Source organism: Sturnira hondurensis, unplaced genomic scaffold, assembly GCF_014824575.4.
Source record: "Sturnira hondurensis isolate 20B ecotype Veracruz unplaced genomic scaffold, ASM1482457v3 Scaffold0012984, whole genome shotgun sequence".
NCBI lineage: Eukaryota > Metazoa > Chordata > Mammalia > Chiroptera > Phyllostomidae > Sturnira > Sturnira hondurensis.
Window position 1 is genome coordinate 266,455 of NW_028085615.1, and position 17,829 is coordinate 284,283.

A 17,829-nucleotide genomic window follows, 5' to 3' on the forward strand; every position below is an offset into this window, starting at 1 on the left:
TTTCCCAGACTTCTGATTTACTCAGGGATGGTTTTCACGGGTCAAGAATACAAACTCTTGGGAAGCCAGAGGCTACACCCCCAGGAAGTTCCCATAGGAAGGAGGCCCGAGGGCTTCAGGAGGGGAGCAGCCTGAGCTGGCGGCCTGTGCAGAGGGGCCAGAGTGTGGAGACATTTGCAGAAGGGCCCCAGGCTGCCTGGTCCCCAGGGTCCCCAGGGTCCCCAAGGCGGAGCAGCCCCGCCGGCCCTCCCCCTCTCCCTCCCGAGTCTGTGCGCGCTTGTTTGGGAGCAGGTTTCGCCCACTCCTTTGAGCTGGAGGCAGGCCCTGGTGGCAAAGTCCAGATGTCACCTCTCCCCACTTTTAAAATTAGTTCCATGAAACGGAGTGAATTCAAACACGTGAGCCCCTTCGGCAAGCCGGGCTGGCTGCCAGGCTCTGCATAGCGCCAGAGGGGGCTGGAGTGGGGAGTCAGGGGTGCGTCCCTCCAGATGCGAGTCCCTCTCTCATGGGGAGGGTGTAGGTTCTGCATCCTGGGGCACTGCACGCCCCCTCCCCCGGCATCTCACAAGGAAAAGCTCCTTCTCTGCTCAGAGCTGGGGGCTGCTCCACGGACCCTCTGCCCCTCCGCACCAGTGTCCACCGTGGGGTTTTTGCTGATGGAAAGGGGTTCATCGGGTCATGGAGGAGTGGAAGCAACAAGGAGGGCGCTGACAACCCCTGGCATTTGGGGACCAGTCACTGCGCAATGGGCCCTGTGCTGAGTGCCTTGTGTGGATCAGGACCCCCAGGCTTGGGACAACTCCGGGCAGCAGGGACCAGGAGCCCTCCTCATCACTGAGGAGACTGGCTTGGGGTGGGTAATGTCCTGGGGGTGAGGGAGGAGGGCAGTCTCACTGGAGGCAGAGACTGTCTACACCCAGGGTCCCTGGTGTTGGGGCAGGGGCTCAGGGAGCTTTTTTGCAGCCCTCCCAGGAGGCAGCATGATGGTGCAGAGCAGGCAGGCGGACCCATCTCAGAATCAGCCGGCCCCCCGATGGGGAGAGGGAGGGTGGGGGGAGGGTGGTGATGGGACCCCTGGGCTGGTCACTCTGAGCTGGATCTTTCCAGAGGCGCAGGAGATAACAAAGAACAAGCATTGAGAACACGCCCCAGGCACAGAGGAGCTATCCCATCTCCCCTTTGCGCCCCAGCCTGCGAGACTCATAACAAAGACGCTTCCTCAGCTGGTGCTGCAGGGATTTAGGTCCTAAAAAAGTCAGGCAAAGCCGCGCATGGCTGAAATGCTCTTGGGAGGTCGAGAGGAAGTGTCCCACGGAAACAATATCCCGTCTCCTCCTGAGACCAGGGCCGAGGGCTGCCCCTCCCAGCTGGCTGCTCCCAGGTGTGCACGGAACCAGGTGAGGCGGTCGCTCGTGTTGGGTGGAAGCCATGCATTTACACCCTGGACGCTCCCTTGGGGCCACGCAGAACAAACCCAACCACTCCTCAGAAAGGCTCCTGAGAGATGAACAGGCGAAGCCACAACTCCAGTTCCCAGAAGCATCTCTGTGAGTGTAACAGGGTGCAGCCAAGGGCCCCCAAAAGAAGGATTTGAAATGGGGTCCAGAACTCAGGGTGTTCAGGAAATACATAAATGCAGGATATCCCCATCCCCACAAGTCTGGACTGGAGGATAAGACGCTTGGAGCAGGGACATTTAGAGTTATTTTGCTATCAACAGTTGGCCAACTTCCTACCTGATAGGCAAAAATGGTTGTTTTGCATATCTATAACAGTTGGCTAGTTTCATAGATATGTTAAGTAGCTGTGGCCAAGCTCTGAGCCCGGGAGATGGGCAAGACTGTAACCCAGGTGTAGCTGGGAGGTGGCTCCCCTTTCAGCGCCTGCGTGAGGGCTCCGAGGTGGTTCGCCCCTCGCTGTGGAACCTCGCCTGCCGGGACCCACTATGGCAGCCGAGAAAGGCTGGAAGTAGGGGAGTGCGGGCAGGTGTGGGAGGAGTCAGAAATGGGGTTGTTTCTAACCATGTGGTTTTGGGGCTCCTTTAACCAGGTGGCTTAGGAAGCAGGAGAGCAAGATGTAGCAGACACGCAGAGCCCTCTCTTAGGGGTTGGGAAGAACACGGGAGAGACAATGCAGGAAGGAAAAGGGTGAAAGGACTCGTGCTGGTGGGCTGTGAGAAGGTGCCACGTGGGTTTGGATTAAGACCTGGAAGTCACTGCGACACAGCTGGTGGTGCTGGGAACCGCGGGAGGCCCGCCAGCTGAGCTCAGAGTACTGAGAAGACCTGGGAGCTAGCTGAGCCACGGACTCCTACTTTTTTTTCTTTTTCCTGAAATAGGGTCCCCTGACTGGTCTGACTGGGAAAAGTGGGGAGGGAAGGGCAGTGTGTCTGTGGGTATTTTAAAGGACTTTGAGATTTTTAACGGCGACATTCCACCATTACTCTAAATCTGTATAACTTTTGAATGAATAGTTCTTTTCCTTTTTCACCAAACTCTGGCATTGCCATCTGGCGGGCAAGGTGAACCTGGTGCGGGGGGGCCCCGGGACAGGGGGGCTCCATTCAGTTAACAGTAGCTTGTCCACTCCCACGGGTCCATTCTGTAACAGGAGCTGTGTCCCTCCCTCAATGTCTGCCACCCAGAAGCCTCCCTTGACCTTGCCCCACCCAGAAGGTTCCTTCCCCCTACCCTATAGTTCCCAGAATCAAGGCCTCAGGGCAAGCCCCAGAGCAGATCAGGGTGATCCCCTCCATTGCTGAAGAGGTTATAGCCCCGTCCTTAAGGTCTCAGATCCTGGACTGACATGCAGGCAGTCGAAGCCATGATGACTTTCTCACCCAAGCCTTTATTCTGCACCTCCTCTGGGCCTTGGCTGGTCCATACACGAACTGTGCACAGGCAGAGGCTTGCCCTGTTTCCGTCCAGCTGGCCTGGTGTGGTGTGCGGGGGAGGTGCTGGCCTCGGGGGCCCAGGCTGGGCAGGGGAGGCGCCTCCTCCTCAACTCACCGCCACTACACGTGTGTCTCTGAGACAGCAAGGGATCTGCTCTGGACCACAGCAATAAAGTAGATGCCACAAGAAACTGAGCCACGTGAGTTTTGGGATTTCCAGTGCAAATTAAAGTTATGTTTACACCGTACTTACCCTGGCCATTAAATGTGCCAGAGCATAAGACAACGGTGAGGATGGCTGCATCGATGGACCTTCCTTCCACGAACGATTCCTCTGTAGCGCGTGAAGCTGTCTGATGCATTTCACCCACGGAGAACTTCCTTCTACCGAAGTCGTCCCTCTCCAACCCTGCCGCGGCTTCATCAACTGAAGTCCACGCGCTGTCCTGAGTCCTTTGTTGTCATTTCCGCAACCTTCTCAGCAGCCTCACCGGGAGGAGGTTCCACCCCAGAAAGCACCTTCTCTGCTCGCCCACGAGACAGACTCCTCGTGTGTTCAAGTTGCATCCTGAGGTTGCGGCAATTCAGTCACACCTTCGGGCTCCACCCCTAACTCTCGTTCTGCTGCTGTTTCCGCCACCTTGGAGGTTATTTCTGGCCACTGAAGTCTGGAGCCTTCAAAGTCATCCGTGAGGGGTGGTGTCACCTGGGGCTGAACTCCGGCTCATGCTGATATTTTAACCTCTTTCATCCAATCACAAATTTTCTTAATCGCATGAGAAAGCCATTAAGCCATTAAAGCCATTTCTTAAAGGCTTTTTTCTTTTTAAAATTTATTTAATATGCTTATTTTTTCACTTTGTGCATATTATATTGATAACAATACTTCCAAATTTAAATATTTCATATCATTATCTAGTAAACATTTTCACGGACAAGGCTTTTTTTGTTGTTAGCTTTCTTTCTTTTTTACAGTTTACTTTTCCTATTATTTTGTGTTAGTCTCAGGTGTACAGCAAAGCGGTTGGACAGTCACGTGCTTTACAAAGTGGTCCCCCTGATGTTTCCAGGACTCACTTGGCACCAGACACAGTTCTTACAACATTATCGACTAGATTCCCGAGGCTGTGCTTTACAGCCCTGGGACTGACTGGCGTCTGGAGGGGTGAGCCCCTTCCAGGAGATTTTCCATGCATTTTTCCCAGACCCATGAGACAAATCACTATCTATGCCAGCCTTAGCCTTATGAAGTGCATTTCTGAAATAACCAAAAGTCAAAATTACTCCTTGATCCACGGGCTGCAGAAGGATGTCGTGCTAGCCAGCGTGAAAACCACGCTCATTGCACCGCTCTGTCAGAGTTCTTGGGTGACTGGGTGCATTGTCAATGAAGAGTAACATATTTTTAAAAGATTTCACTTATTTATTTCTAGAGAGAGGGGAAGGGAGGGAGAAAGAGAGGGAGAGAAACATCAATTTGTTGTTGTTTCTCACGTGGCCCCCACTGGGGACCTGGCCTGCAACCCAGGCCTGTGCCCTGACTGGGAATCGAACTGGCGACCCTTTGTTTCACAACCTGCTCAGTCCACTGAGCTACACCAGCCAGGGCTTTTTTTTTTTTTTTTTAAATAAATGTTGTTTTTTTTTTCTCTGAGCAGTAGGTCTCAACACTGGGTTTAATCTATTCAGTAAACCATGTTGTAAGCAGATGTACTGTTGCTCGGGCCTGTTCCGTTCACAGAGCATCTAGCATAATTTGTAAGGGGCCTCAGAGCTGTGAAATAGCCGATGAGCACTGGCCTCACCCTAAAGCCTCCAGCTGCATTAGCCCCTCACAAGAGAGGCAGCCTGTCCTTTGAAGCCTTAAAGCCTTGAATGACTGCAATGAAAGTCCTGCCTTGCTGGCACTTTCTCCCAGTGTGAGGCTGTTTCATCTGCACTGAAACTCTGTTCAGCATAGCCGCCTTCATTGTCTTCTGGGGAACCTGCTGCGGCTTCTACATCAGCACTTGCTGCTTCCCTCTGCACTTCTACGTTATGGACGTGGCTTCTTTTCCTTAAACCTCATGAACCAACCACTAGTTTCAAATTTCCTTCTGCAGCTTCCTCACTCTCTCAGCTCTTCCTCACTCTCACTCTTCCTCTTCTCTCACTCTCTTCCTCACTCTTCCTAGAATTGAAGAGAGTTGGGGCCTTGCTCTGGATTAGACTTTGGTTTATGGAAATGTTGTGGCTGGTTGTTGATCTTCTGTGCAGGCCACTACAGCTTCTTCCACATCAGCAATAGGCTGTTTTGATTTCTTATCATTTGTGTGCTCACTGGAGTAGCACTTTTAACTTCCTTCAGGAGCTGTCCATTCACAACTCGGCTGACTGGTGCAGGAGGCCCGGCTTTCAGCCTGTCTCGGCTTTCCATGTGCCGTCATCACTCAGCCCAATCATTTCTAGCTTTTGATTTAGAATGAAAGGCGTGTGACTCTTTCTTTCACTTGAACATGTGGAGGCCACTGTAGGGTTATTAATCGGCCTAATTTCGGTATTGTTGTGTCTCAGGGAACAGGGAGGCCCAAGGAGAAGGGGAAACAAGGGAGAACAGGCAGTCTGTGGGGCAATCAGAACACATTTATTAATTAAGTCTGTCGCCTTATATGGGTGAAGTTCAGCTGCTATGAAACAATTACAATAGTGATGTCAGAGATCACTGATCACAGATCACCCTAACAAATACAGTAATAATGGAAAACTTTGGAATATTGAGACAACAACCAAAATGTGAGAGGCACAAAGTGAGCAAACGCTTTTGGGAAAACGGCGCCACAGCCTTGCCCGACGCAGGTCACTTGCTTGGCGTGAACCTTCACTGTGTAAAAGGCGCAGTCACCTGTGAACTGCAACAAGCAAAGCGCCATCAAACTCTCATACCTGCATACCTGTCTGGGGGAAACAAGGTAAGCGGCTTGAATACCAGGGATACGTCCACCTACCCACTGGAGGGAACGTGTGATGGGCAGGGGGCTGCTGGCCTCTGGGTGGGCCTCAGCTCCCATGGGTCTTGCGTGGGGAGGAAGCCTCTTGCGAGTTGCTGCAGCGACGTGGCTGGGAGCTCTCAGGTGCTCTAAGGCTCCTGAACGAGAGCCCGAGCTGTGGTTTTTTCCTTTCCGGCACCGAGCGAGCCGGAAAGACCCCGGCTCACCTGGGGGAGTCACCTGGGGGTCCCTTCAGTGCTCACATACAGGGTCTGGGGCGTGGCCCCACACTCTCCCAGGAGGAGCTGGCCGGGGCCTGGGCGGGGCAGACAGGATAGTGAGAGTGTGAGTGGCACCCTCGTGGCCTGAACAGTCCCGCAGCTGGAGTAAAGGCGCCTGGTGGGCGGCTCCAGCTTTTCTTACGTGACGCCCCCACCTCCCACCTAGAAGGTCGCACTGCCAGGGCCGTCCCTTCTGTGGAACAGGACCAGGAGATAAAGTGCCCGACGTGGCCAGCAGAGCCAGGATGAAAGACTCGAGTCAGAGTCAAACCAGACCTCCCACTGTCCAGCCCACCCTCCAGTCTCCCTTCCGGCTGGAGGAAACTTGGAAACACAGTTGCTTGTGCCGAGATACCTGGGTGGGCCTGCCCCGGCCCGGAGGGTGAGCTAGAGAGCCCAGCCCATGTCCTCTCCCTGCCTGCACTAGGTCTTCACAGAGAAGGAAAACTTGGGCTGAGGGACAGAAGACTCACCAGCCCCCTCCCGAAAACAGTGCCCCCACAGCTGCCCTGAACCGTAGAGGAGTGAGACCCCTGGGCACGCACCGAGGTCTGTCCCCAGGGCACCTACACGCCTCTTCCTCCTGGAGCAGCAGACACGGATGGGGAGACAAACGTCTGTCCATGCAAGCTAGTACCTTGGGCTTCGCTCTGGGCCCTGGCCGCCACAGCCAGGGAAGGACAGGGGTACCTAGACATGGGTCCCGGGTGTGGCCTGCCTGCAGGGCCTCAGGCTGGTCCCTCTCCGTCTGAGCTCCCGGGTGATCCAGGCCTGCTACCCCAGCCTCATCTGCCAGCGCGGCGCCCCCTCCCTCCCTTCACATCAGCCTGGGCGATGCTCCCAGACACCAAACTGCAGCCCGGGACCGTGGCACTGGCTGCTCTCACTGCCCAAACGCCCTCGCTTCTTCGCTCAAATGCCACCTGCTCCTGTACTCCTGCCCCTCCAGTGCCCCACCCCAGCACCCGGGTTGCCGTCACTGGTGCTGTTTTTCCCATGACACACTAACCTTCTAACATTAAAACCCTATTTACTCCCGTCTTCTACAATTGAAATATAAGCCCCACCAGGACGGGGATGCTGTGTCCCCAGCGCCAGGCCGGTGCCGAGCACACGGTGTCATTGATGACGCCTGCCCGTGATGCCCACATGGCTGCTTCCTGGAGCTGAGGCCTTGGAACCCCATCTACGGGCCAGGGCTTGTGGCGCGTGGAGAGTGCTGAACACCGCGGGGCTGCAAGTCCGCCTGCAGGAGCCGCTGCTTCCTGCGCAGCCGCAGTCTGGGGAGGGGCGGGGCTCCGCATTAGGAAAGTTACTCGCACCGGCATCGCATCACGTCTCTATCTTCACGGGCTGAAGCCCCGGGGTGGGGTGGGGGGGAGGGGGAGCGAAGCTGCGGTCCCCAGCAGGGGGCCTCAGAGTCTGCAGCCAGAGGCACCCAGGACCTGGGGAACCACAGATGTGGAGCTGGGTGGGGGCTTCATCTTCTGCTCCGCTTGCCCCGCCAGTGTAGTGGGAGCTGGGCTGGCAGGGCCGGGAACACTGGGTGACCTACAGGGTTCTTTGAGGGCCCCTGCACACCAGTGGGGACCAGAATGGGTGACACAGGAGAAACAGACTCAGGACAAAGGACACAGTGGAAGGGGTGGGGCCCAAGGGAAAGCATGCAAGAGAAGCAGCTTGTTGCCAGAAAGCCACAAAGTGAGCTGTGACCTCACCGGGGGCAGCCCTCACACCTGACCTGCGGGAGCACCTGGGGACAGACACCGCTCCCAGTGCGCATGTCCCCGTGTCTCGGGCGTGGGAAAAGCAGAACCGTGGCCTGCAGCCCTTAGCAGCTTAGCAGAGGGGTCAGGGAACTGCCACCCGACACTGTCCCCTGAGGGTCAGAGAGCCCAGGCACAGAGTCGGGGGTCATGACGCAGCCCCACCACCGCCCACGTCCAGCTGTGAGGCCCTGGCAAGCCCTTTGCTGTCCAGCGCTGAGGACTCTCGTCCAGGAGGTTGGGCTGGCCGCGTGGGCCCAATGGGAGTGAGGAGACCCCCACCCAGGGCCAGCACGGGCCAGTGAAGCGTGCTCTTCGGAGCATTCATTTATTGAAAAAAAAAGAGACAGTTCTGATGTGCCAGTGATTTTCAGCCCTTTCTTTCATCAGCCCCTCTTTGGCTATTGAGATAAATTCTTACTAAATAGGAGAGCAGACTTATTTAGTTTTAATAAGTACATTAAATGTACTTACGATGACATATTTACTATATAGACTATTAATGGTATCCGTAGGAGAAAATGATTAAGATGGAGGAAAAATAGAAATGGATTTCCAGAGTTAAAGAGGAAGCTGTTGAATTGCATGGCCTATAGGACATCAGACGGAGTTAAGAAAGAACCCTCACTTCACTCAGCACGTCACGGGGCAATCAAGACTGCCAGAGAGACAGAGTGGGCCCGTGACCCGGGGACCGTCAGAGGGACAGCAGCTTCGTCGGAGGCATGGCAGGGAGCCCTAGTTTGGTGAGCTCGCGGGGCCCTCGAGTTCCCGAGTCCCAAGCCTTGAATTTTACATGTGGACAAATGGCGCCCTGTGTGAGGGCCCAGCCCGGACAGTCACCAACGCAGTGGCCTGGGAGGCTCGGAACTCAGGCAGAGAAACAGACCGGAGACGCCCCCAGACACACGGTCAAGGGGTGGCCAGCTTCCCAGGTGAAGACTGCCCCTCCCCCCCATTAGCCAATGAGACTGAGAGTGGACACAGAGGAAGCGTGTGGTCAGCGACACGGAGGGGTGGAGGGCCTTGTGGGCCCAGCAGAGTTCTTGTGTTGCCAGAGGGACACGCAGGGAACAGTTTCACTCCTAGAAAGGGAAGCCGAACAACAACAACGACGAAGAAAAAGCAAGAGACACGGAAACCACGAACTGCTCAGGAGAAAGGCAGAAACTATGTACTGACTGGATGAAGCCCCCCGCCCAGCTGCAGGATCTTTACTGCAGGGCAGACGCCTGAGCCGCACGTGGTGGCTGGACCGGCCCCTGGCGCTTGCTCACTGGAGCCCACTCACGGCCGGGGCAGCGCTTCCCCTCACAAAGGTCGGGGCTCTCCCATCACGTAAGACTTTCTAGAACAGCGTGTTACGCCGAGATTTCTCTCCTTTCCAAAAGTCCAAGGCGGCTGTAAATTGCTAATTTTTGTGTTGTGCCCAGTCGCTTTCAGACATGGCCGCAGAGGTGGGCCTACGGGGACCGGCTTTGTTGGGCAGTGACCAGTCCGCCGGCTGCCCCTGAGCCGCCCCCAATTGCTCTGGAGAACAGACAGTGGTCAGTGGTCACAGATGGAAGGAAACTTGTGTGCTCACACCAGCCTTTCAAAATTAAACACAAATATGCACACACACGTAAATGTCCTGTGTGTGGGAGTGTTTCTGCATGTGTCCCATCGATGCCCCCCAAACCCTTCCTCGGATGGTCGTCAGCCAGAATGCTCACAGTGGTTGCCTCTAGATGGTGAGATCATGTGTGGGTCCTTTCTGTGATCCCCCCTTCTGAAAAGATCGTGTGTCCCAAGCTGCATTTGTGTGGTAAGAGCTGACAGTTTCCCTTGTCGTCACTCAGGGCCATGTGGTGGCCAGTAGGGCCTCCAAGGGGGCGCTGCAGGCAGGCTGGGAGAACGGCAGCAGGGGCCACGGGGCCCAGCCCCGGTGGCCTGGGAGGCTGGCCCTTTGGCAAGGCATGGTTTTCACCAGTTTTTAAAATATCAAAAAATTGTTGTTGGACCCCATGACAACGTCTGCAGACTGTGAGTCAACCGCCATGTGGTGGGAGGGAGGAGACCCTGCTCACAGCCCCTTCTTCCCTGCCCTGTCCTCACTGCGGGCATGAGACAAAGTTCCCCGGAGGACTTTTGGTCGAGATGGAAACGCTGGCCATGTGGTATGTCCCAGGTGACAGCAAAAAACCACCCGTGGCTACAGAGCACCTGACATGAGCCCAGTGCCACTAAAGAGCTGAAGGTGTAATTTCGTCGAACTTTAATTTAAATTTAAATAGCCGTGGATGAACCTCAAACACATGATGTTCAGGGAAAGAAGCCAGGTGTGAGAGGCACTCAGTGTAGGGTTCCATTTTATAGGGAATGTCCAGAACAGGCAAACCCCGGACACGGAGAGCAGCGGCGTGGCTGCCAGGGGCTGGAGGAGAAGGAACTGGAGGCGACTGCCAGCTCCTTTGCGGGGTGATGGAAACGGTCTGGAAACAGTGGAGAGGGCTGCACGGCATTGTGAACATGCTAAAAACCACTGAATTGTTCACTTTAAAACCGTGAATTTTATGTTATGTGAATTATGCACGTATTTCAATTAAAATATTTAAAAATAGCTGCATGGGCTAGAGGCTACCATATTGGCATCACAGGTCTAGAAGTTTTCAAGGAGGGGCTTCATGCCTCTCCACCCCCAAATTCATGCCTCCCAGACCCAGAGGTGCCCCAGGGGCCTGCCCTGCTCACCTCCTGTTCCCACCCCAGATTCAGCTGATTTGGCCCCTACCCCCATCGTGCTCCTGGGTGCCCTGCCTGGGGCCCCTGCCTGGGGAAGGCTCCTCCCACCAGCTCTGCATCACATGGATGTCTCTCCCTCCCTCCCTCCCGTGGAACTTGATATGAAGGCCCTCAGGTACCACAACCTGCCACGCTCTCATCCTCTTTTCAGAACACCCCTGTCCCCAGTGCTAGTATCCCTTTGGGCTTCCTGAGGATGGGAGACTCCGCCACCCCTTCCCCCTGCCCACTGCAGCTCTGGTGACACTGCACTGTGGTTGGGACTCCCCACCTGTCAGGAGGGCCTGCAAGGTATGTGGCTTCAGTGCTTTGAACAGGACCAGCCCACGTGGGCATTGGAACAGGGTTGCTGAACTGACAATGATGATATCATCACCGCTGCTTGACGGTCCAGAAGGCACCTTCATTTCCATTTATTACTTGGCTTCTGGGCTGAACTCCGCCTGGGCACAGCGCATTCAGCCTTTGGAGGGGACGGAGGGGGGCCCTGCAGGGTCCCTTCCAAGGACCAGCCTCTTGTGGGTGCCTCAGAGCTCCTGCCTTCCTGAGGCTGATTTGGGGAGGGGCTTCCTGGATGTCCTGGGTCTTGTTCGCCGTTAGCTCCAAAACCAGCATTTCCCACCCGAGATCCCGGGCATGCCCTGCACACAGCCCCAGGGAATTCCGGGAACTCCAGACTCCCCGTGGGAGTGAGGCCCCCCGCTTCAGAGCTGAGACTCTCTCCATGACAGAGGGTCAGCCTCCCCCACGGTCATCAGAGGACAGGCCGGTTCCACAGTCCTGCCCAAATCCACGTGGGAGTGGAGATGACCCCTTGTGAAAAGGTGCTTCACAAAACACACTGAAGGTGGCATTGTTCCCCCGCCATTCCTCAGGCACAGTCTGGCAGGGACTCCTGGTGGGCTCCGCCGACAAGGGCTCACCAAATGCTCGGCACAGCAAGGCCCCGGGTGATTGATGCTGAGAAAAACATTTTCACCAGCCCCTCATCTGGTTTGTATTAAGAGATTTCCATGCTTAGACTTTTTTCCCAAGGTAAAACGCAACGATGAGTTGGGAGCGGAGAAACAGCAGAGGAACAACAGTGGGGACAGGCAGCTGGGCAGGGGGGTGGGGGACCGACTGAAAGACATGCCGAGGTGGGGGGAGGAAGCCTGCACCCTGCAGCTGGCTGGAGACAGGCCCGGCGCTGGGCAGCCGGGCCATGACGATGGAGGTGCTGCGGCTGGCTTCTGCTCTCACAGGATCGAAGTCACAACGGATCTGACAGCAGAACAGGTGGTTCCTAGTGGCCCTGCCCCTGAGGCAGTGCCATCCAGCCCCTCACCCTGCATCTGGCCTGCCCCTCCTCTCCCCGCTTCACCTTCCTCCCAGCACTACTGGCATCTGATGGTGCGGGAGGCTTTATTTCTGTTTGGTTTTTGTCTTCTGCCCCCTGCTGAAGCACATGGGCGTTGGGCATCGGGGCAATGCAGCAGGCCAGCTGTTGACCCTGTGAGTGAGTGAATGACTGACGGAGTCCTCCTCCGGCCTTCCGCAGCCCCCACTGGGCCCTGGGCTCCTCCCCACCTGGGCCGGGTGTCTGTGTGGCGCCAGCCCCAGTGAGGCACTGATGGGGGTCAACTTCCAGCTTCCCCGGGCTCCTCTCTCCTTCCCAGACTTGGACAGGGTGGGTGGGGGCTGGGAAAAGCCTCCACACCCCAGCCCAGCTGGTGCGCATCCACTCAGGGGCTGGGACCTAATGCTGTCCTCCTGTCCCTTCCGCCTCCCAGGTCCTCAGGCTCTGTGACCCTGCTCTCCAGGCAGCCTGTGATCAGGTTACAAAGCACAGCTGGCTGAGCCCACAGGCCCTGGGCCTGAGACCCGTCCTTCTCCTGCCTAGGATGACCTTGAGCCCTTTCCCACTCGTGCCTCAGGGCACCCGCATCACCTCCTACAGGAAACCTTTCTGGCCTTGCCCTTTGTCCCTCCTTGTTCCCAGCCCCGCTGTGCTCTGGAGCGCGGCCTAGTTCTCCATCATTAGCCCAGTCAGTGAGAGCTCCGTCGGGGTCCTGGTACTGGCACTGTGCCTGGCACACAGCCAGCACTTGCAGAGGGCTTGCTGGGTGGGCATGTGAAGGCGAGGAGGGCTACCACAACGGCCCAGCACCCAGCGCAGGGTCTGGGACAGGGGGCAGAGCACATGGCTGGATGAATGAAGGGAGGGTTGGCTGGGTGGGCTGCCCCAGCCTGGGAGGTTTGGGCAAGGCCTGCCGGCTCTGCCAGCTCTGGGAGCCTCGGTAACCGGCCGCATGGGCTGGTCGCTCACTAAGGAACAGGGCACGGGCGGCAGCCAGCTCTGGAGGTGGGCCAAGGAGGACTCTGGCTCTCGACAGAGACACAGAGGAGGGAGAGAACGTGGGATGAGGATGGAGGGAGCACAGTCTCTGCCCTGGTGCCAGCGGTGCGCCAGCTGGTGAAGAGGAGGAGGGAAGAAGCCCGTTTTCTGCCTGGAAGCAACCTCTTCTAGTGGCATGTGTGCACAGCCTGGGTGGTCTGCCGGCAGCGTGGCCCGAGCCCCCTCTGTGTCAGTCGTGTGGGGCGCGGGGACGCTTTGCGGGCTTCTCCCTGGGAACTTCGGGTTCGGGAAGCAGGCCAAAGGGGCCCAGTGGGGCCCAGAAGGAAGTGCAGGGGCCCCGGGGACTGGGGAGCAGGCCTGGTCTCAGGCAGGGCAGGGAGTGTCGGCTGGGACGAGGGGAGGGTGTGCTGGCCCTGGGGACACAGGTGCACCCCGTGGCAGTGGTGTGGTCTGAGTCGGCTCTGAGAGGAAGCGCATTTGGGCTGTGGGGGAGACAGGAGACTGGCATCACAGTCGGGGCCCCGATTTTGGGTCATGGTGGGGATTTGGGGTTTTGTCCTGCTGGGGGCGGCACTGAGTTCACGACCCTCAGCCTGGGGGCTGCTTTCTGAGTCCCAGGCTGTCAGGGACAGAACTGTGTTGTCCCCACGCCTGCCCCCTTCCTACGCTGAAGCCCTAGCCCCCAATGGGCCTGCAAGAATGTGGCCAAGACGAAACGAGGTCATCAGGGAGGAGCCCTAATTGGCAGGACTGGTGTCCTTCTAAGAAGAGGATGAGACACCAGTGGTCTCTCTCTTTCTTGCCGCACAAGGGAACCCGGCGAGAAGGTGGCACCCACAAGCCAGGAGGAGAGCTCTCTCCAGGAACCAACCCCGACGGCCCCTCACTCCTGGCCTGCCAGCCTCCAGAACCATGGGAAAATGAGGCTCTGTTGCCAGAGCCTTTCAAACGGGGGCCGTTTGTGATGACAGCAGGGGGGACAGTGACACACAGGCCCTGAGTCAGAGGCTCCCCTTCACGCTCCCCTCCTTCCCACACAGGTCTCCAAGCGGCCTGTGACGCTATCAGGTTCGCAGGGCCAGTAGCAGGGCTGGAAAAACACCTTGGTGCTTTGGGTCTTTTCTCAGAGGAAGAGAGATACCATGGCCACTTTTTCGATGGGCAAGATGAAAATATTATGAAACACATTTAACAAATACAAATAGATGCCAGTTAAGAAGGAGAGAACTTCTGCTATGGAGGCTGAGGATGGCGAGGGGGGTACGGGACAGAACCTCAGTGGCCTTGGGGACTTAGAATGATCACTTTCAACATGTGTATAAAGAGCCCTGGCCGGTGGCTCAGGGGGTTGGAGTGTTGTCACCAGAAGGTTGAGGGTTCAATCCCAGTCAGGGCACATGCCTGGGTTTCAGATCGTGGGCCTCGGATCCCGTGTTGGGGTGCATACAGGAGGCAACCCATCAATGTTTCTCTTTCATGTTGATGTTTCTCTCTCTCTCTTTCTCTCAAATCAATGAATATATATCCTTGGGTGATTAAAAAAATACTTTCTTAAAAATGTTTATAAAGAGCAGTCATTCACTATAAGAAGGTTATAATCGATAGGTAAAATATGGAATGAACAGATCTTTCAAACTCTGGTCCTTCTAACACACGACGGAGACAGGTCTCTCCGCCTTTTCCTCCAGAGCGCGGAGGGTGGCACTGCAGCTCACAGGGGAGGGCCACCCACCTCCTGAGCCGCAGCGACAACCTGTGCTGAAATCTTTTAAAGGCGCCCGTTTTCTAGGCCGCCACTGTGAGGGCGGCGCCAGAGCCTCCTTAGGTCTCGGGATGAGATGAACACATTGCTGGGGATGGAGGAGAGGGCGGTCTCCATCCCCAGCAATGCTGCCTGTCTGCTGGCCTGTCCTCCCCACACTCCATATTTTGAGAAGAAAATAAAGGACCATGTTTCCCATTTGAAAAAAAAAAAAAGCCGGCGAGGTTGAGGCAAGGCGCTTTGGTGCACCCCTGAGCGGAGGGATACGGGGATGTCTCTTTAGGAAGTGATTTAACTATATATTTCAAAATCTAAAATGCATTTACTCTTTGATCTAGTAATTCCACTTTTAGGAATTCATCCTCAGATGTATTTCCACATGTGCACAAAAGTCCGACGTATGTGGCGTTGCTCGCTGCAGCTTCACATTTAATGGGAAAAGACTGGAAACAACCCAAATGTCCCATAAGGGGAGATGGCGAGGTGAATTATGACATACTCGTGCAGCGAAATTCCGTGCGGCCTTTAGAAAGAATGAAGCAGAATGAAGCCATCAAAGTACTAAAAGAGGTCATAAATTTCTTCTATAATCTCTGATTTGAGAGGCCCTTCAATATGACACAAACCTTAGAAGCCATAAAATAGAAAATAGATAAATGTGACTGCATTAGAAATTTTTTTCATGACCTAAAATGAAAACTAAAAATAAACCAAAAGCAGTCAAAGGAAGAGTACCAGGCAACCCCCCTCCAAACAAACTGGAATTATCTTCTGGAGGTTATAAGCTTTCTTTGCTAGCTGAGTGTTCCAGGTACCAGTCTGTATCAGTGTACCAGCTGGTGTTGTTGTGAGAGGCTGCGTTTGGCTTAAGTGAATTTTTTTGAAGACTATTTCAAGCATTTGCCCATTTCATGATGAGTAATTTATGAGCACAGCTGCCCACACTACCCTGAGTGTTCAGCAGTTTTTGACCGAAAATGTCATGACCCCCATTCCCTGCCCTCCTGATTCACCCGACCTCCTCCCAGGAGGCTTTTGTTTGTTTCCCGGGATGAGAAAAGTCCTCATAGGGATATGTTTTGTCGATGTGAAAGAGGTGAAAAAAAATATGGCAGAAGCACAAAAAGGCATCAAAATCGATGAGTTCAGAAACTGTTTTGGGAAGTGGAAAAAATGCCTCGATCGGTGTATTGCATCAAATGGAGAATACTTTGAAGGTGGCTGAAGTTTAAACGTGGAAGAATTAAATGTGCAATTTTTAATAAATAAATTCTATTTCTTCGGGTCCCCCCAGTATCGAACTGGGAAAATATTTCCAACCCATACGTCAGTTTCCTTAAAGCATTTCCGCAAATCAACGGGAAGAAAATGAACGACACAATGGAAGAACAGACCGAGCACAGGATCAGGCCATTCATCGAAAGGGAACCATACGTTTCTCTGAAACATGGGGACGACGCTCCAGCTCAGTCAAAGAGAACTGCAGAGTAAAACTCCCTGGGGAGACTGTTTCTTGTCTCCTGGGCCGAGGATGAGGAGGCGGGGCCACAGTGCCCGGCCGGGCCGGGGAACAGGCTCTCCCCGGGCTCAGCAGAGTGGGCGTGGGCAGCCGTCAGCCCTACGGCCTCACAAAGGCTTTTTGGTACCATTGGAATCTTGAATGATAAACATCTTGCCTGTTAAAATCAGCCAGCTAAAATCAAAGGAATGAGGCAGATTTACATGTTCCGATGAGGGATGATTTCCAGTCTGCCCGGAAGTAGAGGCGGCAAGTTCTGAGCCTGCCGCGACGCGGATAAACCCTGAAGGTGGAAGAAGCAGGCACCAAAGCCCACATACCATGGAGGGTCCCACGGAGGGTCCCACGGCGGCAGATCTGTAGATAGCAAGTAGATCAGCTTGCTTAGGTTGCCTAGGGCTGGGGGCGACTTCTAATGGGCACGGGCCCTCTTTGGGGGGCAACGTTCATGTTCTAAGTTGGTTGTGGTGACCGTCGCACAACTCTGTGATTATCCCCCAAACTAGTGACTCACACCCTGTAAATGGATGGATTGCATGGCGTGCGGACTGCACCGTAAAGACGCGGGGTTTGCTTGCTGTCCCAGGCATGGCGGTGCAGGGTGTCGTGGACGGTGGCAGGCTCCCCGGGGACCCCTACAGTAAGGCTGGTGAGGACGGGGTGCGGACAGGGCCATGAGAGCTCGGGGGGGTGGTTAAACAACACACCCAAGTCTCACCAAGAAATCAGTGCTGACCCGGCACCCAGTGCAAGATCTCAGCCTCAGAGCCCACGCACTCATCCCAGGGTGGCTGCCGCCCAAGGTTCAGAAGCTAACGGAGCTGTGGAGTCGTGTGGGCACAGGCCGTGCCCTGCCGCTTCAAGGGCAAGTCCTGGCGAGGAGGGCGCCTCTGCCTCCCATCAGAGCAGAGGGAGCCACGGCCACGGCCACTCTCCCCCGCTCCACCATCACCTTTGTCCCCTGTGCCCTTCACCTCCCGGCACGAGAGCAGCCTCGGCCAGCACTCTCCGGCACTCATCACAGGCCTGACACTTGGCGTGCGTGGTCTTGTTTAAGCTCCAGAAGTTCACTTCCAAGCCTTCGCGACGGGCCTTGTGAACACGCACATGGGGCCCAGCATTTCCAACCACAGTCCTGCCTTGTGGGGAAGGTATCAGGAGGCAGCTGTGTGAGTTAGGACTTCTGGGAGTGTGGTCAAGAAGTCAGGGATCTCAGGCAGGGCGGGCCTTCCTGGCCAGCTAGCTCATCCTCCCGACAAGTGTGGAAGTGTGTCCATCCACCCACCCACACACCCGTGCGCCCATCCATCTGACATTCATTTAGCACCACCCCGTCGTCAGGCAGTGGATACTGTTCCAGGGACACAGTGGTGCTTTGGACTTTACCCCTCTCATGAGGCCAGTCTCATGGGGTCCACGGCAGCATCTCTTCTATAGTGGCCTTCCACCCTGTTCTTGCTTACTTCTCATGCTGGGGAAATGCACCACCTGGAAGGATTCTCATTCTCTCTCATGGAACA

The 17,829-nt window shown here is 55.5% G+C and overlaps 1 protein-coding gene and 1 long non-coding RNA gene across 6 annotated transcripts in view; one reads left to right on the plus strand and one right to left on the minus strand.

The window, feature by feature from the left end:
• Positions 1 to 17,829, minus strand: part of COL23A1 (collagen type XXIII alpha 1 chain) — a 278,632-nt gene that overhangs the window by 83,877 nt on the left and 176,926 nt on the right. The gene's annotated exons all lie outside the window — the stretch shown is intronic.
• LOC118997279 (uncharacterized) lies at positions 386 to 16,026 on the plus strand. Its single transcript, XR_005068641.1, has 3 exons — positions 386 to 398; positions 7,843 to 7,848; positions 15,956 to 16,026. It is a non-coding gene; the product is annotated as an uncharacterized LOC118997279 (long non-coding RNA).